At 44.1% G+C, this 25,755-nt stretch overlaps 1 pseudogene; it reads left to right on the top strand.

Moving 5' to 3' along the window:
- The first annotated feature begins 1,514 nt into the window (after window positions 1-1,514).
- On the top strand, window positions 1,515-24,603 carry LOC121161589 (annotated as a pseudogene).
- The last annotated feature ends 1,152 nt before the right edge of the window (window positions 24,604-25,755 follow it).

The raw sequence follows: 25,755 nt of genomic DNA, 5'->3' as shown, positions 1-25,755 counted from the left end.
GTGATGTCATGAGGTAATGTTGAGGACCTAATGGCAGGTGAGGCATATATTGAGGAGTAGGAGAAAGGGGAGGCTCCCGTACAAATGGTGTGCCACCATAAAAATGAATGAGTTAATGTACTCAGATGGAAAGTTATGCCAATATAGAGTACAATGATGGGGATGACAGGCTGTGGAGCCACAAGGAGGTTGAGGCTGGTGTGGAGCACTACAGGAAGGGTGAACCCGTGATGGAAGATCAGGAGGCAGAGGCCCAAGGTGAGGCTGCAGTGGACAAACAGGAGAATGACCCTGGTGTGTAGGATCTGACTGGGTGTTAAGAACACAGAGCATGAATCGATGGTTCTAGAACAGAAGAGAGAGGTGGGCTGGAGGGTCAAAAGGAATGTAAGTCTAATGTAGTGTGCCACAATGAAGATTATGTCAATATGGAGTATAAGGAATGTCAGAACAGGCACAAGGGCTGGATGTAGGGTAAGACTGCAACAGAGGAACAGAAGGAGGGCGAGACTGGGATTGGGATCCTGGGAAGGAACATGAGGTTATTACTGAGGCCTAGAGGGAGGGTATCATGGTGCTGAGAGCCAGAGAAAAGGTTAGGCTTGGGTGTATGACCACAGGGAGGGCGGAAACTGGAGGAAGTTCCAGAGATAAAGTTAGCCTCTGAATTTTTCTGGGGGTGAGCATCGTAAGGAGGATGAGGGCAATAGTAAGGAATAGAACAAAGGTGAGGTTGGCATGGAAAATAAGGAGTTTAAGGTTGTCACTGAGGATAAGAAATTTGAAGTCCCAGAAGAGGGTTAAGTAGCTGGAAGCCAGGATATAAGTCCACAGAAAGGTTGGAGCTGGTGTAAAATACCACAAGGACATAAAGGCTATGCAGTACCAACTTAGATAGTGCAGTTGACCTGGAGCTAGGCAAGAAAATGAGGCCAATGTGCTGTGATGGAACAGATGACTATGAGGAAATATGAAATACAAGGTTTGACTTACCAGGATGTAGGGCCTACATGTAGGTTGAAGCTGATATAGAGTAGTGTAGGGATTGTGAGGCAATGTATGGACATTTGTGTCAGTGAAGTTCCAGTAGATGACTAGAAGCAGGATAAAGCTACTGTGGAAAAAACAAGGAGAATTAGACTTGGGTGGAGGCCCATGGATAAGGTGAGGTTGTTGAGGCTGAGAGGCTGGGGGAGGCTGTGTTAAAGACCAGTTGGAGACTGAGACTGGGATGAAGGATCAAAAGGAGAATGAGGATGGGTTGGAGGACCAGACACAGTGTGAATCTTTTGTAGCAAGCCACAAAAAGTATTAGGTGAGAGAGGAGCACCAGAAAAAAAAAAGTGATGACAGCATTATATTAAGGAACAGTTAAGAGTTTCACAAAAAATGGAGAGGAAGAGGTTGACATTGACAAGAGGGAGTGTACAGGACCAACCTAGATGGTGAGCCTGGGACTGGAGGTAGGAAGGGAAGTGAGTCAAATGTGGTGGGCTAGGTGAATGTGAGGAAACATGGAGTACAAGGTATGAGAAAAAGGATATAAGCCCACAAGTAGGTTGAAGCTTAAATAAGTTAGTAGTGGAGAGGTTGAGAGGTAATGGCAAAGTTTGGGAGAATGAGGTGCTTGTAAGCAACTAGAAAAAGGGTGAAGTTGCAGTAGAAAAACAGAAGGAAAATGAGGCTAGGGTGGAGAACCATGGGTAATTGAAAGTGAGGGGGAGGCTGGATTAGAGGACCAGATAGAAGTTATTAAGCTTCTTTTGGATGGTAGATCACAAGCAAGGTTAGGTGGGGAGACAGCACCATAAGAAGAGTGAGGACAGTGTCACAGAGCATGAGGCTGGCAAAGAAAATGAAGAGGATGAGGTTGACATTGATGGTCAGAAGGAAGGTGAGGCCAGTGTGCAATATTTGAAGCATTAGGCTAGTATGTGCAGCATCTGAGGATGATCAAGTCAGTATCGAGGAATATGTTGGTCATCTCGGAGAGGACACACAAAAAAGGGATGAGGCTGAATTAGGGGGTCAACTGCAGACTGGCATGAAGGATGAAGTTGATGGAGTTGACACAGAACATCAGAAGCAGTGTGAGTGGATACCAAATGTAGAGGATAACAAGACAGAGGAAGACCAGGAGGAGGGCAAGGATTGTTTGGAGGAAGAGATGGAGGATGAGGCTTAAGAGAGGGTCAAAGGAAGGTCAGTGATATCATAGTACAGGAAAGTATGACATGTAATGGGAGACCACAAAAAAAGTGAGGCTGGAGTTGAGAAACAGAAGGCAAGGCCAGCATGTATGTAGGCCTAAGTGGGTGAAGCTGACATAGATAGTCTGAAGTAAAATGAGATCAGTGTAGAGATTGAAAGCAAGAGGTCAGGATGAAGGACCTGGAGATTGAGTATGGAGGACCTGAGTGAGGGTGATGGCCGGAGTGGAAGATCAAATAGAGTCTGAGGCTAGGGTGGAGAACCAAGAAGAATGTGAGATTGAGTGAGAATGGTCATATAGGACCATGAGGAGTTTGAGCTTTCCTGTAGGATCAGAATGCTGAAACTGGGCTGGAGGACCAGGAGGAGTTTGAAGTTCCAGTGGATAAGATGGGGGGCGGGGGGTGTATAACCAAGAGGAGTGTGGTCCTGCTGATAGAAAACTATAAGGAAGGTTAGGCTGAGATACAGGATCAAGAGAAGAATGATTATAAGTAAGGTGAGGCTAGAATTGAGGACCAGAAGAAGTATGCCAATATGAAGCATAAGAAGGCTGAGATTTCGGTAAAGGACCAGGATGAGGATGTCTACTGTACATGACCAGACAGTACCTCTGAGTTGGGGGGGGGGAGGGAGGCAGAAGGATGATAAGATTGATAAATGAAATGGAAAAATAGACTCCAAAATAGAGGACCAAAAGGAGGGGGGTGTTTGGATAGAGAAACAACAATAGGATGAGATTCGTGTAGAAAAAGAAAAAATGAAATGCTAAGTGAAGTTGAGACAGAGTGGAGACTAAGGGGGTGAAACTTGTTTGGGAATAAAGAGATGTGAGACTTTTGTTTAGCACCAATTTGGGGGTGAGGAATAAGGCTGAGGTTTAATACGGTTGGTGCCAAAGGCCACAACGAGGGCAGAGATTTCTGCTGTTTAGAACTAGAGGGAGGGTGAGTGTATGGGAAAAAAGAGTGAAGACCAGGATGAGGACGAGTCTGAGATGAACAAAACGGGGAGACTCATAATGTAGGGTCAGAAGGAATTTGAGGTTGGTTTGAAGAACCAGAAGAAGGACAACAATGGGGTGAAGGACCAGGATGACTGTGAGGCTTAAAAGGAAAATCGGAAGAAGATTGGGATCTGGGTGGAAGATTAGAAGGGAAGTGAAATAGATTATGGTAAAGAGTAAGAAAGGAGAAGATGCAGACAAAAGTGAAAATTACATGGCTTACCTGCCATTTGAGTTCTTTTGTCAAAATTAGTACTTAGCATGTTCCCAGACCTACTGCAGCTTTTATATCACATACCACTTCATGATGTAACATTCATTATAATGCATAGATATCCCTCTCACTCTGGACACTGAGTATGCATCACCTGTCAGAAAAAAAAAAATTGGTGTAGCTTCTAGAGTGATTGTAGGAAAGAGGATCGAGAATGTTTCTATAATCGTGGACCTTTCCCTTGGATGAGAGACATTTTCATCACTCAGTCAATGCGTGGTGAAATAGCATGGACACAGGGCTGAAGCTCAGGAGAGAGGACTTGATTAGAAACTGTGGGATGAAGTGAGGGCTGCACTCTACATTACTCAAGGCCCTTCCTAATAATTCATATTATTGTTGAAAATAAGTCCTCAAATTGGGGCCAAGTCAGAACAATAAGGCCAAAGTGTGAGGATAAAGGGAAGAGAAACCTTAGTCAATATTCATCACTATCAGAATCAGTGCAGTTTCTTGAGAAACAGGATCATTGCCTTGACTTTACAAAAAGAAGGCATAGCAGGTTGTTCTGTACAAGAAGATAGAAAGTCGTTAGCATGAGATATTAAATGATGAAAGTCCAAGATGGTATCAACCCAGACAAAGTCCACTCAGCACCTATCTTTGTTATGCCCTTAGTTGCTGTACCCATTTACATGGTGTCAATACACATTCAAGCTTTTGGTCAAGATGCCCAGGGAGGGACATGTTATTTTGCAACTCGAGCTGTTTTTATCCAAGATCTGTTTCTGTAATTCATTAGCAAGCATTATTTATCTGTTTGAACAGGCACTCTGATTAGTCATGGTTCCAGTAACTAGCTTGTTCATCATAATATGAAAAAGAAAGGAAGATGCATTTGATATGTTTAAAACATCTCTGCACAAATGTGAGACCAAAAATACTCATTTCACCAGTGTGAAGAATGGAAGAGATCAGAATGGGAGTTCTCAACACAGGTCATTGGAGACAAAGCTATGGAACAAGAACTTGGAATTTGAAAGTGAAGGGGGCAGGGGGAAAGAGGGAACACAAAGTGTCCCAGAGCACTCCAATGGGCTGTGTCTTTTCTGTGGTTCTTCAGATAAGGACTTTGCTTAGCTAAGTTCTCAGTGTCTGTGGCCATGATTTGCTTCCTGGCACTGGAGCCAGAAAGCTAGCTGGTAGCATGGACATCTACTTTTCCTTGTCAAGTGACCAGATGTGCATTGGTCAAGACTGCTGAGACACCATACCCATGTCAGGTGATTAAGAATGCCATTGCACCCTGCTTCTGTGTTTCATCTGATATAGTAACTCTCTCGTCTGATCATTCTCGGTTTTGTTGATCAGTATCTAAACCATCAAGTTGTATAATATAATCTGCTTTATTGCAGCCATAAACTGATTTCTCTCCTTTGACCCAACTCATTTTACTCCCATATAACACAAAACTCTCTAATGCCAAAAACACACAGAGTCCTGCCATTTACTCAGAAATTACTCCTTAAATGGGAAAAAATGGACTGAAGCCATTGGCCATCAGTAATCATTAATGCTTTTCAAAGACATTTCAGAACAACATGATGAATTAACACCTAATATGAGGTGATACTAAACAGGAAGAGAAGAGGAAAATCCTACATATGAAGCAGTCAGCATTCATCTAGTTTGATTTCTATATGACAAATTCAATTCAATATTTACAAAACAATTGGAAACATAGCAGAAAAAAATTTATGTTATCTAAAAACCTGTAATAGATTATTTAACTTATTGGATGCACTTAACAATTTGAAAGGGGGATGCATATCATGGTGGCAAGTCTGAAAAAGCCCTAATGCTTGTACATCATTTGTATAAAAAGATTCTATGCTTTATTAGACACATGCGGTCTCAATACAATAACAGAATATGGCTGAGCTAACATCAATTCTATAAGCATGTAAGAGATTACTCTTCCACAGTTTCTCAGAATTTGTCCAAAGTGGTACAAGCCAAGCAGCATCTCTTGTCAGCCATTCTAATCATTCCTAAGAGAAAAATTTGATTACCCTTCAGATCAGTATTTACTGTGGTGGCTCAAACTATAGCATGAAGTAAGAAATTAATCCATTTCAGTTAGGATACATTCCTAGCTCCAAGTATCTGTTCCTTTCCTTCTGTTATGAGCTTAAACACCACTACTAATGCTGTGATCTTTATTTACTTATTTAGGTAAGTGTAGAAGTCCTTGATGACTGTGAGGGTGAATGTAAAATGCATTAAGCATACAGGAGTCTGCCAACTATGCAAACTATGTTGAACAAGTCACTTGTACACATTGAAAGCGCTTTAAATACTGTTCTTTGTTGTGTATCAGTAATTATAAATAAAAATAGAAACACAATTTATTACAATTTTCCCTGTGATAATGAAATTTTACTTTATCTGATTTCAAGTCTCTGCTCTACTATTCAGTTTAAGTGGAATTTTATGCACAAATGCACCCATCTACAAAATGACTCTGGTTAAGGGATTAAATGAGTTAATATGCATAAAAGCTTACAACAATTCCCACTTTAAGGAATACTAAGACTGTGATCTTTGACCTGCAAAAGTGTTCAAACTTAGGCCACAGTACTACGTTTTGATGACCACTGAATTACTATGATGTAAACATTTCCAAGCAAAATAAAACAAATTATGATACAATGCTTGTTATACTCAATATTTTGAAATCATTTATTGCTAGAAACTGAAAAATGGGGGCCACAGTGGCCTACCATGTTAAGTCACCACTTTAAGCATGGATATCTCATATTGGAGTGTCTGGTAGGATCCTAGTTGCTTCATTTCTGATACAGCTTCCTGCCGATGAACTTTGTAAAAGAGCAACAGTTTGGGTCCCAGTCATCCATGTGGGAAGTTTCAATAGAATTATTGGTTCTTAACTTCATCCCAGCCCAGACCTGGCAGATTTGGCCATTTGAGGAATGCATCACTGGATGGAAGACCTCTCTATCTCTACTACCCCTCTTTTTGTCTATATAAAGAAGACAACACTTTAAGTCGATTTTTGACTTTGGAAAAAGAAAAGAAATGCAGTTATATTGAAGGCATATCTGAAAGGTAAGAATGATAATCAAGCATTTCCAAAAATATGCAAACTATCAGCTTCACTTAATTTTAGTCTCTTCATTTACAAGAAAAGATACACTATTTTGCCTATGTACTTCTCTTAATATTATATAAGAATTCATAAATTTATTAGCATAATAGCTAATCAGTAAAAATGCCCATTATTATTTGCCTATAAGAAATGATAGAAATATTCTGAAATTAAACAATGATGACACAGATACAATCTTGTAAATTCACTAAAAATCAGCAAGTTAGAAATTTTAATATGGTGAATTTTTTATGTAAAATTTATGAGGTTGGCAATGTGGTATGTTAGGTAAAGCTGTCACCTACAGTGTCAGAATCTCATGCAGATGTTGGTTCAAACCCCAGTTATTGCACTTCTGATTCAGCTCCCTGACAATGTGCCTTGTAAAGCAGTGGGAAATGACATACGTGCCTGGACTCATGCACACCTAAATGGGAGACCTGAGAGAAGCTCCTGGCTCCGGCTTTGGCCTGGCTCTACTCTGGTCATTGTACTCAACTGGGAAGTGAACCAGCAGATAGAGGTTCTCTCAATGTCTCCCTCTCTGTAACCACCTTTCAAACAAATATATATACTTTTAAAAACTATTTTTACTGAGATATCATAGAAAGCTAACCATAGTTTTATTTATAATACTTTAGAAAATAAAAAAATGTCATAGAGACACTTTCCATGACTCTACCTTACTATAGCTTTCTGGTATATAAAATGACTTAACAGCTAATGTTTGAATTATTTTAGCTACAGTATATCACAAGGATGAATCTGCAGCCAGTGGGTTCTGCCTGTTAAGAGTTACAGCACCTCTGACACCACCGTGCTGAAGAGCTTCTGGTATATGATCCACTGTGGGACCTTTTCAAACTCTTGTTTGGAGAAGACTATACGTAATAGTAGAAAGTAAAAACTCATTCCAGTAATTTTCATCAAACTACATTCATTTTTCAATTACTAGAAAATCAGAGTTACAGAGGTAAAGATGGATCTTCCATCCTCTGGTTCACTCTGTTAATGGCATTCCAGATCTGAGTAGAAAAGCTCCCAGGCTTTCCCCATTTAATATGATACTGGCGTTGCATTTTTCATATGTCACTTTGATTGTGTTGTAGAATGTTCCTTCTATGCCTATCTCGCTTAGGGCTTTTAGCATGAAGTGGTGTTGGATTTTATCAAATGGCTTCTCTGCATCTATTGATAGGATCATATGTTTTTTTATTTTTCAACTTGTTGATGATTACATCACATTAATTGATTTGCACATGTTGGACCAAACCTGCATGCCTGGGGTGAATCCCACCTGGTTCAGGTGAATGATCTACCTGATGTACTGTTGGATTTTGTTGGTTGGTATTTTATTGAGAATCTTTGCATCTACATTCATTACGGATATTGGTCTGTAGTTTTCTTTTTTCTGTTGTGTCTCTATTTTGGCTTTGGTATTAAGGTGATACTGGCTTCACAGAAAGTTTGAAAGGATTACCTCTCTTTCTGTTGTTTGGAAAAACTTGTGGAAAATTCTGGTAAGTTCTTGAAATGTTTGATAGAATTCAGCAGTGAAGCCATCTGGTCCAGGGCTTTTCTTGGTTGGGAGGACTTTAATTACTGATTCAATCTCAGTCCATGTTAAAGATCTGTTCAGATTATTGATTGTCTCGTGATTGAATTTTGGTGGATTACATGTGCCCAAAATTCTATCATTTCTTCTAGGTCTTCCCATTTGTTCACATGTAGTTGCTTGTAATAGTTCCTAGTGATTCTCTGTATGTGTGAGGCATCTGTTGTTATATTTTTTTTAAAGATTTATTTTTATTATTTTTTCATTGGAAAGGCAGATATACAGAGAGGAGAGACAGAGAGGAAGATCTTCCGTCCGATGATTCACTCCCCAAGTGAGCGCAACGGGCTGATGCTATGCCGATCCAAAGCCAGGAGCCTCTTCCGGGTCTCCCACGTGGGTGCAGGGTCCCAAAGCTTTGGACTGTCCTCGACTGCTTTCCCAGGCCACAGGCAGGGAGCTGGAAGGGAAGCGGGGCTGCTGGGATTAGAACGGGCGCCCATATGGGATCCCAGGCGTGCAAGGCGAGGACCTTAACCACTGCGCCACCGCGCCGGGCCCTGTTGTTATATTTCGTTTTTCATCTCTGATGCTATTGATGCATATCTTCTCCCTCCTTTTTTTTGATTAGCTGGGATAGTGTGGAATCAATTTTGTTGATTTTCTTAAAGAACCAGATCTTCAATTTATTGGTCGTATGTATGGTTCTTTTGGTCTCTATTTGGTTTATTTCCTCCCTTATCTTGGCTATTTCTTTTTTCCTACTAGTCTTGGGATTGCTTTGCTGTTATTTTTATAGCTCCTTCAATTGTGTTTCGCTCATTTACTTGGTGCTTTTCTAATTTCTTTTTTTTTTAAGATTTATTCATTTTTATTGGAAAGTCAGATATACAGAGAGGAAGAGAGATAGTAAAAGATCTCCATCCAATGATTCACTCTTCAAGTGGCCACAAAAGTCACAGCTGAGCCTATCAGAAGCCAGGAGCCATGAGCTTCTTTCCAGGTCTTGCATGTGAGTGTAGGGTCCCAAGGATCTGGGCTGTCCTTGACTGCTTTCCCAGGCTACAAGCAAGGAGCTGGATGGGAAGCGGCCTTGCTGGTATTAGAACCAGCGCCCATACGGAATCCTGGCACATTCAAGGCAAGGACCTTAGCCACTTGGCTACCATGCTGGGCCCCTAATTTCTTAACATAAACATTGATTGAGATGAACTTTCCTCTTATTACTGCCTTGATCATGTTGCATAAGTTTTGCTATGTTGTGTTGATGCCTTCACTTATTTCAAGCAATTTTTAATTTCCCTTTTGATTTTCTCTCTAATGCATTGCTCATTTAGTAGCATATTATTCAGTTTCACTGTATCTGCATGTCTTTCTGGATGGTTTTGACTGATTGGTCTCTAGTTTCACTCCTTGATGGACTGAGAAGATGTGTCGTATGATTTTAATTTTTTTTTAATTTGAAAAGTATATTCTTTGTGCATAGGCTGAATGGTTCTGTAGATATCTACTAAGTGCATTTGCTCTAGTGTCTGGATGAGCTCTGTTGTTTCTTTGCTGAGTTTCTGTCTCACCGACCTGCCATTGATGTTAATAGGGTATTAAGGTCCCCTAGTATTGGAATCTATTTCTCCCTTTAAATCCATTAATATTTGTTTTATGTAACAAGGTGGCTTGTCATTTGGTGCATATACAGTTATTTGGTGATCTCTTCTTGCTGAATGGATCCTTTGATCATTATGTGGTATACTTCTTCATCCTTTTTAATGTTTTTCGCGTCAAAGTTTATATCATCTGATATAAGAATGGCTAAAGTTTTTCTTTACTGTTGGGATATCTTTTTCCATCCTTTCAGTTTCCCCTGATCCTTAATGGTAAGATGTGTCTCCTGAAGACAGCAGATGAATGGGCTTTATTTTTCAATCCGTTCTACTAATCTATTTGATTGATGAGTTTAAGACATTTACATCGAGGGTTAATATAGACAGGTGGCAGTTTGGTCCTGTCATTTAAACAATTTGTTATTCTTTGACTGAGTCTTCTGTTGGCCTTTTACTGGCATGCTCTCCACGTTTGCCTTCGGTTTTGTTAGTTGCTTTTCCTTTTCTCTGTCAAAAGAACATCTTTGAGTATCATTTGTAGGGCAGGTTTGAAAGAGATGGATTCTTGGAGTTTTTCTTTGCTGTGGAAGAATTTCATTTCATTTTCAAAGACAAAGAAGAGCTTTGCTGGATATGTTATTCTGGGATGAAAATTATTTTCTTTTAGAATCTGGAATATATCACTCCATTCTCTTGTAGCATGTAGGGTTACCTCTGAGGGGTCAGCTGTGAGTTTGATTAGGGTTCCTCTATAGGTCACTTTATTTTTTTCATGTGCACATTTAAGGATCTTTTCCTTATGTTTGATTGAAAAGAGCTTGATTATCATGTGTCCTGGTGAAGATCGCTTTTGGTCAACCCTGTTGGGAGTTCTGTGCCCTTCCTGCATATTGTTTCCCAATTCTTTCTCCAGATTAGGGAAGCTTTATTATTTCATTGGATACATTTTTAAACTCAGCTTCTCTTTCTGCACCTTCTGGGACTCCCGTAACTCTTATATTGGTCTTTTAATCATGTCATTTAATTCTTAAGTCCTTTTTTTTTTTTTTTTGCTTGACTCAACTCTGCTTCCAGATTTTTGGTTGTTTCCCCATTGTGACAAGAAATATCTTCCAGTTCTGAGATTCTTCTGCTTCATTCAGTCTATTACTGAAACTTTCACTGAATTTTAATTTGCTCCATTGTGTCCTTCATTTCCAACAATTGTTTCAGTATTACTATTTCCTGTGACATATTCCTTAAATTCATGCAGGTGCTTCTCATTGTTGATAAGAAGCTTTATAACAAGTGTTTTGAATTCTATATCACCCATTTTCTTTGTAAGCATAGGAGAAGCGATGATCACTATTGTAGAATCACAGCTTCACCTCCTCTCTTTCTAACCTGAGGTTAGCCCAAGACAACGGCAATCCCCACCCACATCACAACACGTACTGGACTAAAGATTGGTACAGATCGGCCCGGCGCAGAGGCGCAGTGGTTAAGGTCCTCGCCTTGCACGCCTGGGATCCCATGTGGGCGCCGGTTCTATCCCAACAGCCCCGCTTCCCTTCCAGCTCCCTGCTTGTGGCCTGGGAAAGCAGTCGAGGACGGCCCAAAGCTTTGGGAACCTGCACCCGTGTGGGAGACCCGGAAGAGGCTCCTGGCTTCGGATCGGCATAGCATCGGCCGTTGCGCTCACTTGGGGAGTGAATCATCAGACAGAAGATCTTCCTCTCTGTCTCTCCTCTCTGTATATCCGCCTTTCCAGTAAAAAAAAATAATAATAATAAAAATAAATCCTAAAAAAAAAAAAGATTGGTACAGATCTGTGTGTGCATAGACCCAGCTACACACCACACAATTTTGATGTCACAGAATGATCACAGTGCAGTCTTTGTGCAGAAGATTCCCTCAATCACAGGGTGCTGGATTTCCCCTCGGCCCAGGTAGTCTGCAACAACCTCTGACACCAGAGGCATTCCCAACACCAGCTGCCTCTGAGTGCTCCACTTGAGCTGCTTGCACTGCTGCAGCTCCCCTCAGGGCTTACAGAAGTGTGAGTTGTTTACCTACTTCACAGTCCCAGATGCTTGTTTGTCCACTGCAGGACTACCAGTCCCAATTTAAATGGGAAACACAGATTTATTCTTTCAACAGAATCACCTAATCACATGTACCTGTGTAGAGCCATGCACACACCACAGCCACCACAACCATATCACCTTTGTTTATCTCATGCCAGCGGTCATTCCTGGCAAGTCCAGGTCACCTTAAAAATGGTGATTTCTCCCTGCTGTTCCAGGTACTTTTTTGGATAATGGGAGAAAGGACTGTACTCCTCTCGCATCATGACCCACCAGAAAGAACCCTTCCCCTACTCTGCCTCTGATGTGGATCTTGAGTCAGTGTGGTTCAGTGTGGTGCCAGATCATGGTTCCTGTGGCTCTGAACACCATGATTTGCTCTCAATCCCCAGCTCAATGTCTCTTACTTGAGGTAGTACTGAGCTGGCAATAACTACAGACTCCTGGCTGTCCCCATACCTGCCTGCAAGCAGCAGTTGTGGGCTCAGGCCTCTTGTCCTAGAGATTCCACTATTTTCTTTTGCTTTTTTACCATAAAAATTCTGTCAGGCTTCTGGAAATGCAGTCCTTCCTTCATTATTCTCATATCTCAGAGCATCCTAATATTGTGTGGCTATCCATTATTCAGTCACTTTTGAGTCTCACGACTTCACTTTTTAACAGCTTCAGTTCTTCAACATGCGTAACTCACCCATGCTGCCAGTCACTCTCTGGCCAAAGCCACCACGTGCCCAGAAGCAGCATACACACCCAAGTACTGAGCCAAATTCCTGGGGCCAAAATGTTCCTTAACCAAACATCAACCCCATTAGGGTATTGGGCTGAAAACTGCATTCCCTTCTTCTTCTCTTGGTGATCTGTTTGTCAATGAATCTGGCCACAGTTTGGGGCAAGTCATGAAGTCCATACTGCATGCTTCTCCTTTATTTAACCCAGACCCACAATCTCCATCTTTTCCTGGTTGCGTCACCACTGCAGATGTTCTTCTTACCTTGCTACATCTCAGTTGTGCCTCTCCTGATCCCAAAAACCAACATTTTCCTTGCTAGGTCTGGGTCGGAACTTTGATAATATTTTCAGAGGCAGGCAGCTTTTCTACCTAGACTCATTAGCTAAAGAGCCCTGTGTTACCTAGATGGTGGAGACAGGTCCTCCAGCATATTTCTTGGTACCCCTTTCTTTCCTTCCTTAGGTGTCCCTTTTTGGGGTCCTCTCTGTCAAGTCCTTTCTATGCAGCCCATGTCTCAGAGGAAGCTTACTGGGAGGAATTTGTATTGTCTCACCTTGCTTCTTAATTCCTTCACTAAATTAAGCAGTGGCCAGGACTCTCCCTCCAAACTAGCTCAATTCATCTTTGCTAAGACTCTTGCCATGAAAGTTCATTGCCAACATCAGGGCTCAAGGTTATATCTATACAACTATTTCTCTTGCTACAAGGCAGCAAAGTGATGGTGTTATGTTTCACCAGACAGAGGCTTAGTTCTAGCATAATAGCTCACAAGAAAACTGATCACTGCTTTTGTTTGCTGTTTAAACAAATATATATTCTAGGTTACAGGCAAAGACGACTGAGCAAACAGGGGTTATCTGTGCTAATCTGACTCTCACCTACCCTGTGGACTTCACTATGTATCTGGATACCACAGGCAGTGAGAGGATTTGAAATTGAGAAATGTCTCAAACTCTAGAGAAAACCGGGGGCTGCTTCTGTTTTATCCTCTCATTCCAGACAGGTGTACGATGGGCATTCTCCGACGATACACCCTTATACCTGGTGATTATGTAGGGAGCAAAGCAATAGCACATATTTGACCAGGCAAAAGTTGATTTCTACCATGTTGTCAGTAAAGGAAACAAATTATTCCTTGAACATGCTGCGCTGACAAATACATATCCTAGGTCTCTTTGACTCTAGAACTTAAAGAAAAATACCTGATTGTTTTCTGCATTGCCACATGCCTTGGTTACAAACAAAAAGATGGAGAAAGCCTGAGGGCATGAGGTCCTTTATGTCCAGATTTTATTGGTGCTTAACTATCCCTGGTAGATCAGGGGTCATGGGGAAATTCCCCACCTTCTTACATTTGAGGCAGACATAAATATATTCCACTGGATTCTGACTCTCTAGAAAGGTAATTTCAAAACATTAAGAAAAAGTTCCAAAGATGTGTAGTAGCATCTGAGAACATCCTGGACAACCTATTCAAGGTGGAAACCATGGTTTTTTATAACAAAAATCAGGAGGGGCCCCAACAGCAGAGCAAAATGATAAGAGGAATACACTCCTGGTGGTGTCTCAGTGCCAGTGAGACTACCCCAGGAACTGCCAAGCACTTCTGCCACACAGGCATTGGACACTGCACCAAGGATTATCAGAAATAACCGCAGAACCATGTCCTATCTGCAGAGGTAACTGGCTATTTGACTACCCCAGAGGTCGAGAACTCTGTGATTATGTGTTTTAAACCATGGTACTGAAGGGGTCTAGGGTTCTGCTTATAGGCTCTGGTGAAGAATCCTAGCAGCACCTGATAGTCCTCCTGTGGCTATCATAGTGGAAGGCAAGCTTAGAAATTCCTTCAGGACGCAAGAGAGCAACTTTCTCTGTTTGTCACTTTAGTTCTAGAACTCTCTCCTCTCATACAGTGACCAGAAAGATGTCTCAGGACAGCCCGGGGCAATGGTTCAGTGGCTAAAGCCTCACTTCACACACACGGGGAACCCATACAGGCACTGTTTCATGTTCCGACTGTTCCACTTCCCATCCAGCTCCCTACTTGAGGCCAATGGGCTTAACAACTCAAGATTAGTCCAAAAGCGTGTTTTACAATATTAGTGCAAACATTATTGAGCTCTTCCAGCCAAATGGTCGGGAGGGGGGCAGGTGGCCGAGGCAGAATGAATTGCTAAAGGCCCATTTACCAAGACATTATTAGCAACATCAACTCCTAAGCTCACACTGGTCCTAAAAACCAACTCCGCAGGAGCAAACATTAAGAAAAACATTAAGAAACATTAATGCCTCAATAGATTACAGAATTCTCAGCTGGGTGAGTGGTCGGGTATCCCTGTCAAGGGGTGTGAAACTGCCTTTGAGGTGGTGGGAGAGACATCCCCAGGTCTTGCCTTGCAGCAGGAAGTTCCTCCCAACCTTGCCAGCAGGGGAGCGATTCTCTTCACACCTTCCTGTCATCCACATCCACCTCATGGACCCCAGCACATGCCCATATGAACCAGTGATTAGGACGGAAAGGATCTAGGAATGGGGGAAAGTGGATGAGACAATTTCTTCCAATCTTCCTTTCTATTCTTCCCGTTTCTAGGGGAGTCCCTGCAATCCCCTACTGGGCTTGCACCACCCTCCCAGAGTTCCAAATGTGCTGATGAAAGCTGCAGCCCAGTCTGGCAAGGCCTGCCTCACCTTGGCATTTCCCAGTGGGTGCTACAGTCTGGCTTGGCCTGGTCTGCCCCTAGTCCTAGCTCATGCTGGTAAGTACTGCAGCTCAGCTCAGCTCAACCTAGACAGCCCCTAGTCCAGCCCTAATGTGAACTGGTTAGTGTTGTGGTGCAACCTGGCCTGTCCTGCACCCCACCCTGGTTCTCAAATTGCCAGTGTCTGGCCAACCCCCAGACTTGATCTACATGTATGCCTGGCCTGGTTAACTGCTGCTGTCTGTCTTGGTTCTTGCACTCATTTGCAGGAACTACATCCCAACAGAGAAGTTCCTCAATCTCCTCCATCAGGTCACCCCTCAATCGCAGATCTTGCCCACACCAGTGGATCTCTGGCGGGTACATACCTGGCAGGTATGGGGGTCTTGCTCAACCAGCCTACATCCATTCTGGTTCTTACTGTTGGGTGCTACAGTCCAGCCACACCTGGCCCATGCCTGGACACAGCTCTCGCATGTGGTCAGTAGATGCTAAGACCTACCCCAGCCTGTACTGAAACACTTTTATTAATATATATCAGAATATAAAAAGGGCCTCACCATTCTGGCACGAGCAAGCTGGAATTCTGGGTTAGGCAAGAAGTGCAGACAACTGACAGACTTGTCTCGCCAAGCATCTAGAAAAATCAAAGAAGCACCTGAGTTATCAAGCATTCACCCTGTGCATATGACTTATGAAAGGTAGGAAAGGTGTGGCACGGGTGACCCCTGAAGGCACTTTGGGATAGCTCAGCCTGAAGAAGGCTGGATGAGATGGGCCAAACTGAAAGCCTCACTATTCACAAAGGTCAGCCAAGGTTCTGTTACTGTTTTCCTGACGTTTTCAGAAATTAACTCACCTGATGACAGGCCCCATCACCTCTCTGTGAAGTTCTGCCTCTGATGAAGCAGGCTTTGCTTTTGCAGATATTCTCCCTGTACTGGCCATGCCATTGCACAGGTAAACACCCTGTTCAGGCAGGGTGACTAAGCAGTATGCCTGCCACCTGCTGCCACTTTAGCTCCTAGAGAATCTGGGAGCTCTTCTCATCGTAGACATTCCAGGTGGGGTGACATCATCCATGCCAGGGCATTCATGCACTGTGCTATATCCAGCAACCTAATGAATCTTCCAGACATTCCTGTTGCATAGTGCATACTAAGAGATGCTAACCAGCACCTAAAAGCCATTTTCAACACATCTATACAATTTACCCTAGGAGATATTGACATAAAATTTGGAGATCAGCATAGTGTTCTATAGCCTGGGATTCAGACACTCATCCTCTAGGCACCATGATACCCTCCAGTCCCACTTCAGGTCAAAGGCTGCTGAACCTCAGTTGTGTGCTGCAACTGACAGTACAGCTTCTCCCTCACGCTCCCTCCAGATAGATTGGGCCTGTCTACAGGCTGGCTTGAAGCACTACCTTCTCCATGTAAGACACTGTTTTCAAAGATTATCTCTGCCTCAGCTGTGACTCATGATCACATTGCGGTAGATCTCCAGCAGCAAGACCTGGCATCTCACCCATGGACTGGCTTCAAGAGACCCTCAATTGCCCTGCCATCTGCATCTGTCCCCAGGAGACAGGCATGTGCAGAAGCCCCCAGGCATCCCAGTCATCCACATCCAGGAAGAGCTCAGCTGCCCACAGCCATCACTTGTCTCCAGCTATTGGCAACAATGTGCCTAGTCAAGGCCCTGGTACCCAATCATCCAGATGCTTGTAATTATCTACTACTTAGGCCCTGCTTACATCTTAGGGAGTCTGCTGGTATGCCACACAGGTCTCAACCTCCTATGTGGCCACAGGCGCTGACACATGCAGTGATTCTTAAGTTTGTTATCTTGTCCACCAAGGCAAAGGGGCTTCTTGATAGTTATCTCAAAGTTGTCAGTTCAACTTTTCATTTCTTTCTCTTTCTTCCTCCCTTCTTTCTTTTTTCTTTCCTTCCTTCCTTCCTTCCTTCCTTCCTTCCTTCCTTCCTTCCTTCCTTCCTTCCTTCCTTCCTTCCTTTCTCCATTCATTTTAATTGGAAAGGCAGATTTACAGACAGAAGTAGGGACAGAGAGAAAGAGAGAGGGATTTTCCATCTGTTGGTTCATTCTCTAAATGGCTACAACAGCAAGAGCTGAGCTGATTCAAAGCCAGGATCTCCTATATGGGTGCAGAAGTCCAAACACCTGGGTCATCCTCCACTGCTTTCCCAAGTCGCATGCAGGGAGCTGTATCAGAAGTAGAGCATCCATGACTCAAAGCAGAACCCATATAGGATGCTGGTGCTTGGAGGAGGAGGATTAGCCAGTTGAGTGATCACACCAATCCCCAAAGTGTACTTTCTTGTGGCAGCAACCCATGCTGTATTTCTGTGCATGCTTGTGTTACTACAAGTTCTGTTTGTACTGTACCCACTTATTTACTTCCCAGAAACAGCCTTGCCAAGATGCATGAAGCCACACCTAAGTGGGCACCCTCTGTAAACATTCCATGTGAATGACCCTGGTCGCAGTGCTTTCCCATGACCTGGGACCAGGTGACCTTCTGTGGGGCTGGATTCTCATGATAGGCCTGCTGCTCTGCCCAAGCCCTGTTCAAGTGGTACTTGACCTCAGTTCAAGTTTGAAGGGCCCCTAGCAACAACTTGAAGAGGATGTTTACAATAACTTTACTCAAAAGTACCAGAACTTGGGAGCAGGAGCCCACATTGCAGTGCAGGGGATTAGGGTGTTGCCTGCCATGCCAGCCTCGTATATCAGCCACAGTCCTGCCACTGCCACAAGCTGTACGCTTGAGGTAAGGGAAATATATATAAAAGATCAACTAACACCTTACCTTGCCTCTCTGCTGCTATGCTCCACAAGTGCACCCCTAATGTCCACATGAGGTTCCTCCCTTGCTGACTTCTGAAAGGGAAAAACACCTTAAAGAAGAACCATCCTTTAAGAAATCCCAATTATTCTCAAGTGTCACCTGAAGAAGCACCTTTTCATTTCAGTATCTGTTGGCCACTAAGCCAATTTTTTCTCCTATTTTTTAATTTTTAACATTGCTTACATATAAGAGGGATGCACATCCATGTCGGTCTCCAGTTAAGGTGGGGAGTGTCGAGGTGTGGAGGAAGAAGGGTGAGGAAAATATTTCCATTTTTCCCCCTGTGTCCTCAGAGAGAGAACGACAGGGAACCACAGCTCGCTGTCAAATTACATCAGCACCCGGGGATGAGGGACAGTTGTTTGATGACACCTTAGAGACCCCGATGTGGGGAAGAAGGTGTTCCAAGAGTGTTACTTCAGTGGTGTTGATAGTTCTGAGACACCACCGGCATCACTGCACCAGGATTGAGAAAATCTAAGTCCACCTTAGTGCATCCACAGGCACAGGCACATGCTGCAAAGCTTGGCTGGAAGAATTGTCCAACCTGTTCTGCTTTCCATCTTCTAATGAGGCATTCAATGTCATCTACTAGCCTAGATGAGCTACCTATCATGTCCCCCATGTGCATCTGGGCATGCTGTCTAATGAACAGGCATCAGCAACTGAGGAGGTCCAGTCCCAACACATGCACTCCAAGGTATGACCACTTGTCCTGTCATTTTCCCTGTGGCCCAAGTTTGAATCTGGCAGACTAATTGGGAAATCCTCCAAGAAACCTCTCCTTAGCCCAGATCTCTATTAGAACCACATTAAGTACCATTTTGTATAGGGAGGCAACGGGACAGGACTGTGCATACACTAAGCTGGAAGCGAACTCATTTCTGGCTCAATACATTGCACTGATGTGGAAGCCTACAGGTTCCACCCAAAATAAATCTGGGTAGCCCCCAGATCTAATGGGCAAGAGATCCAGAACTCCGTGAGTGGCACATCAGGTGCCATTTTGTACAGTGTGGCAAAGACTGTAGGACAACAGTGAGCTGCGCAAGCATTGAGCTGGGAGCAAACAGCCAGCAGGTTCCAGCAAGATCAGCACCAACAACAACCTACTTATTTAGGACACCTGGTGTCTCCCTAATCCTGGGAACTGCTCATCCGGAAGTGGGAGAAAGGCTGCACAGACAATGGTGCAGCCTCAGCACAGAATCACAGGAGGTAGAGAGTGGTGAGCCAGGAGCTGGGGCCACAGAGACCATGCTGGAAATCTAACGCAAGAGCCCAGATCTGAAACTTGCTGGAGGGAGTGGCACAAGTGACTGCAAAGAACCGGGTACCAACTGCAATAAGCAAAACTCAGCTGTAGATCTGTGGGTGACACAGCTTAGAAACCTGCCCGAAGGAGAAGATTCTGCTAATCAGAAGTACAATGATCAAGAGCAAAAGAAGAGACAGAGGTACAATGAATATTACTGAAGACTCCCCTGCAAAGAAGCAAAAGCCTTTGCCAACCTCAGAGTGAACTGGGGAACACATCAAGAAAATGAGGGATGCAGAATTCAGAAAACTCGTTATAAAGTTTCTTATCAATAGCAAGAAGCACATACAGGAGTTCAAAGCATTTAAGAAATATATCACACAGGAAATAGCAACACTGAAACAAAATCAAGCAGAACTATTGAAAACGAAGGACACAATATAGCAACCTAAAAAGTCAGTTGGGCCCAACACAGCAGCCTAGTGGCTAAAGTCTTCACCTTAGATGCGCTGAGATCCCATAAGAGCACCAAATCTAACCCTGGTGGCCCCACTTCCCATCCAGCTCCCTGTTTGTGGCCTGGGAAAGCAGTTGAACATGACTCAAAGCCTTGGGTCATGTGGAATACCCAAAGGAGGATTCGGGTTCCTGGCTTTGGATTGGCTCAGCTGCAGCCATCACGGTCACTTGGGGAGTGAATCAACAGATGGGAGATCGTCCTCTCTGTCTCGTCTCCTGTTTGTATATCTGACTTTCCAATAAAAATAAATAAACCATTTTTTAAAAGTCTCAATAATAGAATGGAGGAAGAAGAAAGAATCTCAGAATTGCAAGATACTTCTTGTCACAAAGAGGAAATAATCAAAAAGCTGGAAGCAGAGCTGGTCAAACAAAAAAAATATTCAAAAATTAAAAGACACTATTAAGAGGCCAAATACAAGAGTTATGGGAGTTCCAGAAAGTGCAGAAAGAGAAGCTGGGTTTTAAAATGAATTCAATGAAATACTAAAGGGAAAAAAAAAAGTCTGGAGAAACAATTGGGAGACAACATCCAGGAGGGGCACAAAACCCCCAACAGAGTTGATCAAAAGCGATCTTCACCAGGACACATGATAATCCATGATAATCAAGCTCTTTTCAATCTAACATAAGGAAACGATGCTTAAATTCGCACATAAAAAAAAAAAATCAATTGACCTATATAGGAACCCCAGTCAGACTCACAGCTGATCTACCAGAGGAAACTCAAAGCTTTCTTTTCTCTTTGAAAATGAATTAAAATTCTTCCACAGTAAAGAAAAGCTCAAATACACCTCTTCCAAACATGCCCTACAACTCATACATGAAGATGTTTTCTTGACAGAGAAAAGTAGTAACACCTACCAAACCCAAAAGTAAATGCGAAGACCATCCCAGTAAAAGGCCAACGGAAGTTAAAACATACAATGAGCAACCCATTGTTAAAATGACAGGACCAAATCACCACTTACTCATATTAACCCTGAATGTAAATGGCTTAAACCCATCAGTCAAATGTCATAGGTTAGTAGACTGGATTTTAAAAAATCTATTTGTTGCCTATAGGAGACACTTCTCATCAACAAAGATAAGCAGAAACCAAATCATGTATTTTGATGTTTTGGTTCTTATTTTCATTTTTTTAAAACATTTTTTTCTCATTAAATTCTTCATTGACTCACAGGTCATACAATAACATCATTTTCTTTAAGAAGGTTCTTGATTTTCTTTTTCATTTATTCAGCAACACATTAGTCTTTCAGTAGCACGTTATTTAACTTCATGGCATTATAAATTTCTTTCTTCCTGTTGTTGATTTTGTTTTGTGGCTTTTCATCTAAGGGGATGTATAGTAACTGTGTAATGGAGACTATCATGTCCATATGTGAGGATAAAATACAGTATGCATCTCTACTTCCAGATCAAAGATGGACTTCCAACTAAATTGTTAAATGTATCTTGAAAACAGGATGCTGGACTCTCTGTCACTGTCCATGTCCACAACGATGGATTTATGACTGCTAATTCTTCAGGGTCTCAAGACCACCAAGGGGAGAGGCGACAGTGCTCTTCTTCAGCAGATACACTGGAGACAAACTGGTTGTGAAGCATGTCCATTTGTCTGAGAAAAGTCACAAGCTTATATAGGAGAAGGGGGCAGGAAAAGCAGGATGAATGCAACATTTGACTTCCTAGAGGTGTTTGCAAAGGAAGTCCTAGCAGGGTAGGGAAGAGAGACTGGGGTGCAACCCATCACTCTTGTTGCATGCCCAGTGAATAGGCCATGTTGGGGTCTATAAGTCAAGGTTACAGCATGCCTTGTGCCTATGGCTTCCCATATGGGCCAGGCAGGTGGAGATCCAGGGGCGATTTCCCACAGTCAGTGAAGAACTATACTATTATACTAATGTAAGGGAAATCAGTGTGTAGACGGAGAGTGTTTGGGGAGGGGGTAAGGGACATCTCATAGCATATGTAACTATATCATAAAATAATAATAAATGGAAAAAGTATGTATTTACTTATTCCAAAGACAGAGTGACAGAGAAGTGGTGCTGGTGGGCAGGGGAGGAGTGGTGACAGGGAGAAAGGAGTCAGAAAAATCTTTCATCTGCTGGCTCACTTCCCTAATGCTTGTAATTACCAAGGTTGGTCAGGCCAAAACCAGGAGCCATTAATTCTAAGAGCCAGTAACTCGAACCAGGCAGGGACCCAAGCACTTGGGCCATCATCCAGGAACTGTGCGTTAGCATCTACACATTCTGTCCAGACAGCTGGCGTAAAAAAGGACTCACATTGCTCAAAGGGAGATTACCCAGGGCAGAGAAGCATGAAAAAGCTCCCCACAAGGCAGCAGCGTGCAGATGCAGTAGCAGGGAGGTGAACGGGAAATCATACAGCCAGGACTCAGACTGGTATTGTTTCAATTTAACCTGTGCAACAGTGGCTGCTGAACAGCTTCAGATTTCACACTGCTGAAGAATTCCTCTTGGCATTCATTTTTTTTTTTTTTTAAAGATTTATTTTTATTATTTTTTATTGGAAAGGCGGATATACAGAGAGGAGAGACAGAGAGGAAGATCTTCCATCCGATGATTCACTCCCCAAGTGAGCCGCAACGGGCCGATACTATGCCGATCCGAAGCCAGGAGCCTCTTCCGGGTCTCCCACGCGGGTGCAGGGTCCCAAAGCTCTGGGCCGTCCTCGACTGCTTTCCCAGGCCACAGGCAGGGAGCTGGAAGGGAAGCGGGGCTGCCGGGATTAGAACCGGCGCCCATATGGGATCCCGGGCGTGCAAGGCGAGGACTTAACCACTTGCGCCACCGCGCCGGGCCCCATCTTGGCATTCATTTTAAACCTAACATTTTTAAAAAAGATTTATTTATTTTTATTGCAAAGTCAAATATGCAGAGAGGAGGAGACAGAGAGGAAGAACTTCCATCCGATGATTCACTCTCCAACTGATTGCAATGGCTGGTGCTGTGCCAATCAGAAGCCAGGAGCCAGGATCTTCCTGCGGGTCTCCCACGCGGGTGCAGGGTCCCAAAGCTTTGGGCCGTCCTTGACTGCTTTCCCAGGCCACAAGCAGGGAGCTGGATGGGAAGTGGGGCCACCAGGATTAGAACCGGTGCTCAAAGGGGATCCCTGCACATTCAAGGCGAGGACTTCAGCCACTAGGCTACCGCGCCAGGCCCAAGCCAAACATTTTTTGTTGGTGATCACTATTATCAGATTATTTCCCCAAGTTTTAGAAATGTAAACAATATAGAGATTTGGTTTTTTAATCAACAACACTTCAGTTATTTTTCTGCTGACTCTGGGTCAGAGTGCTATCTGGAAAAGCTGAGCAGGCTCCAAGCCGCGGAAGGCAGGAAGCAAAGTCAGTCTGGAATTCCTGCCTCTTCGAGCAGCAAGTGTTTTCTGGAAGGTGGGTTAGAAGAAATAAAGGGAAGGATAGGTGTGGGTGGAAACCATCCCCTTCTTTCGCCAACTAGCAGGAGTTCATTCTTTGGCTGCTCCAGTTGGATTCAGAGGGGAGGTAGCATGCTGTATGAAGAACTATAGCACTTTTTTTCATGAGTCATTTCACAAAATTTGCCCCCAAAAGAAACACACCTCCTAGTAAATTAGTGGAGTTGACGCCACACTAAATCCTGAATTCTAGAACGTCTGCACCTGTGAGAGGCTGCCCTTAACTGTGGCTATCTGCGGGGTACTCCAGGTCACCCTGAGGCCAAAAGGTTGGATTTTAGAGGCCAAGGTGTTTGCTGCTCACTTCACAGACACAGCAAAGGCAGCACTGCACCCACGTGATGTTTGCATCCCGCACATAAATTACGTGCAGGACCTCAGTCAGACCAGCAATGTCAAGCATTGTCCTCGTGGCAAGAATTAAGAAGGTGACAAAATGTCTTAAGAATCAGGATCAATACTGGAAAACTTATTGTAAGGCACAGTGCTTTAAAAAAAAAAAAAAGGCAGGGGGACAGGCAGGATTGTTACAGGTTCAGGATTGGGCACTGCAATGGAAATGAATTTGTTTGAAAATGAGAGAGGCACAGGGAAGGGAGGCAACACACACACACACACACACACACACACAATCTCTCATGACTCCTCCAATGTTCTCAGTGGCTAGGGCAGGCCTCGAGCAAAGGCAGGAGCAGCCAGGAACTCCAGGGCTCTCCCATGAGGCACAGGGACATCATTACTGAGGCTGTCCCCTGCTGCCTCCCTGGGTGTGCCTTGGCAGGAAACTGAAGTCAGAAGAACTGGGACTCAGGCCCAGGCATCCCAAGACCTCAACACCGACTGTCCCACTTTTCTACAAACATTTCAAAATGTCTTGGTATACAGAAAATATATACTGTATAAACTGTATTCCCTACTCTGTGCTGCTGAAAGACCTGGAGATGCTGTCTACAGTGACATCATCCAGGGCAAGCTGGACCAGCGAAACCCGCTGCTAGAAGTGGATTTCTGCATTGGGCGTGACACCGAAAGGACATCAATAACATTGTTAAGACCTTACACGAATGGTTACCAACATCAAGAAGACTCTAAAAGCCACTGCACCCTTCTCGGCCCAGGAGACAGAGCAGCAGCTGCCCGAGCGGGAGAGTCCTCCTCATGCCGAGCAGAAGCAGCCCACCAAGAAGATGTCCAACGTGAAAGGCCTGGTCTCCAGCTGCCACTAGGGCTGGCTGGGGCAGCTGGCACTCACCAGGCCTGGTCAGGCGGGCTGGGACACTGAGGGTCTGCTCCTCCCCTCCCTACCTGCAGTGAGTCCCAGTGTGTGTGTGTGTGTGTGTGTGTGTGTGTGTGTGTGTGTGTGTGTGTGTGTGTGTGTGTGTGTGTGTGTGCAGGTCCTCACCAGCCCCTCCCCACCCCGTCGTTACTGTTCCAGAAAAACCGGGGGACTCCTGTGCCTGCCTCTTCCCTCCGATTAAGGGGTTCCTGACTCCCTGCAGGAGGTTCTGATCTCTGCAACTTTTCTTTTGCTCCTGTTGTTTTGTCAGGCTGGCTACGGTTTTAACCCGCCCACAGGATGGCTGCGGAGGAGGCCCCTCCGCATGGGGAAGGCACACCACCTGCAGCCATAACCCTATGGCTCCCACTGTGGTGCAGGCCGTCCGGAGGCAGGCCCCAAGTCTCTTTCCTCCCTGCCTTTCCCTGTTGGCGGCTCCCAGTTCAGGCCACGGAGGGATGTGACACTGTGCTGTGTTTACTAAACCTGTGGGTTTTCAGCGCTCTAAACCCAGGTCTGGTTTCCACTCGCTGGGAGTGATGGAATCCGAGCACATGCAGAGGAGCTGTGGGGGATGAGGGCAGAAGGTTCTCCCAGCCTGGGGCTTTCACTGGACGCTCCTCCTGCTGGCCGGCTGCTCCTCCGGCCCTCCAGGCTCTGCTGCCGCCTCTGGGCTGCGCTGCAGCGGGGTTGCAGCTGGGCCCTTTGGTGAAGGCCTGGGCTGTCTGTTTCTTCCTTTCCACCCGTCCCTGGCCGGTGACCCTGAGCCCCTGATGATGGCACTCTCCTGGCAAGAGAACAGGACTGGACCAGACTTGCTGAACTTGAACAGTTTCAGGATATATATATTGTACAGGTTCTAATACATTTCAACGTGCTTTTTCGAAAAACAAAATGTGCCAAACACGACTGATGCACGTTGCAGTTGATAACACATTGAAGCCTTGGAACTACCCTATGAGGCAGATACTACTGTGGAACCCATTTTTAAATGAGCGAACTGAGGCATGCATCAGTACAGGGTCACAGTTCAAAACCAGGATTTATACCCCAGGCACTTGTATTGCTGGGCCTGATTCTTACATTAAGAACCCCAGATGGT

This window comes from Ochotona curzoniae, unplaced genomic scaffold, assembly GCF_017591425.1.
Source record: "Ochotona curzoniae isolate NIBS_2020 unplaced genomic scaffold, NIBS_Ocur_1.0 contig_4797, whole genome shotgun sequence".
Lineage (NCBI taxonomy): Eukaryota > Metazoa > Chordata > Mammalia > Lagomorpha > Ochotonidae > Ochotona > Ochotona curzoniae.
The sequence above is the reverse complement of the archived record's forward strand: the minus strand, read 5'-3'. Positions and strand labels throughout refer to the sequence as shown.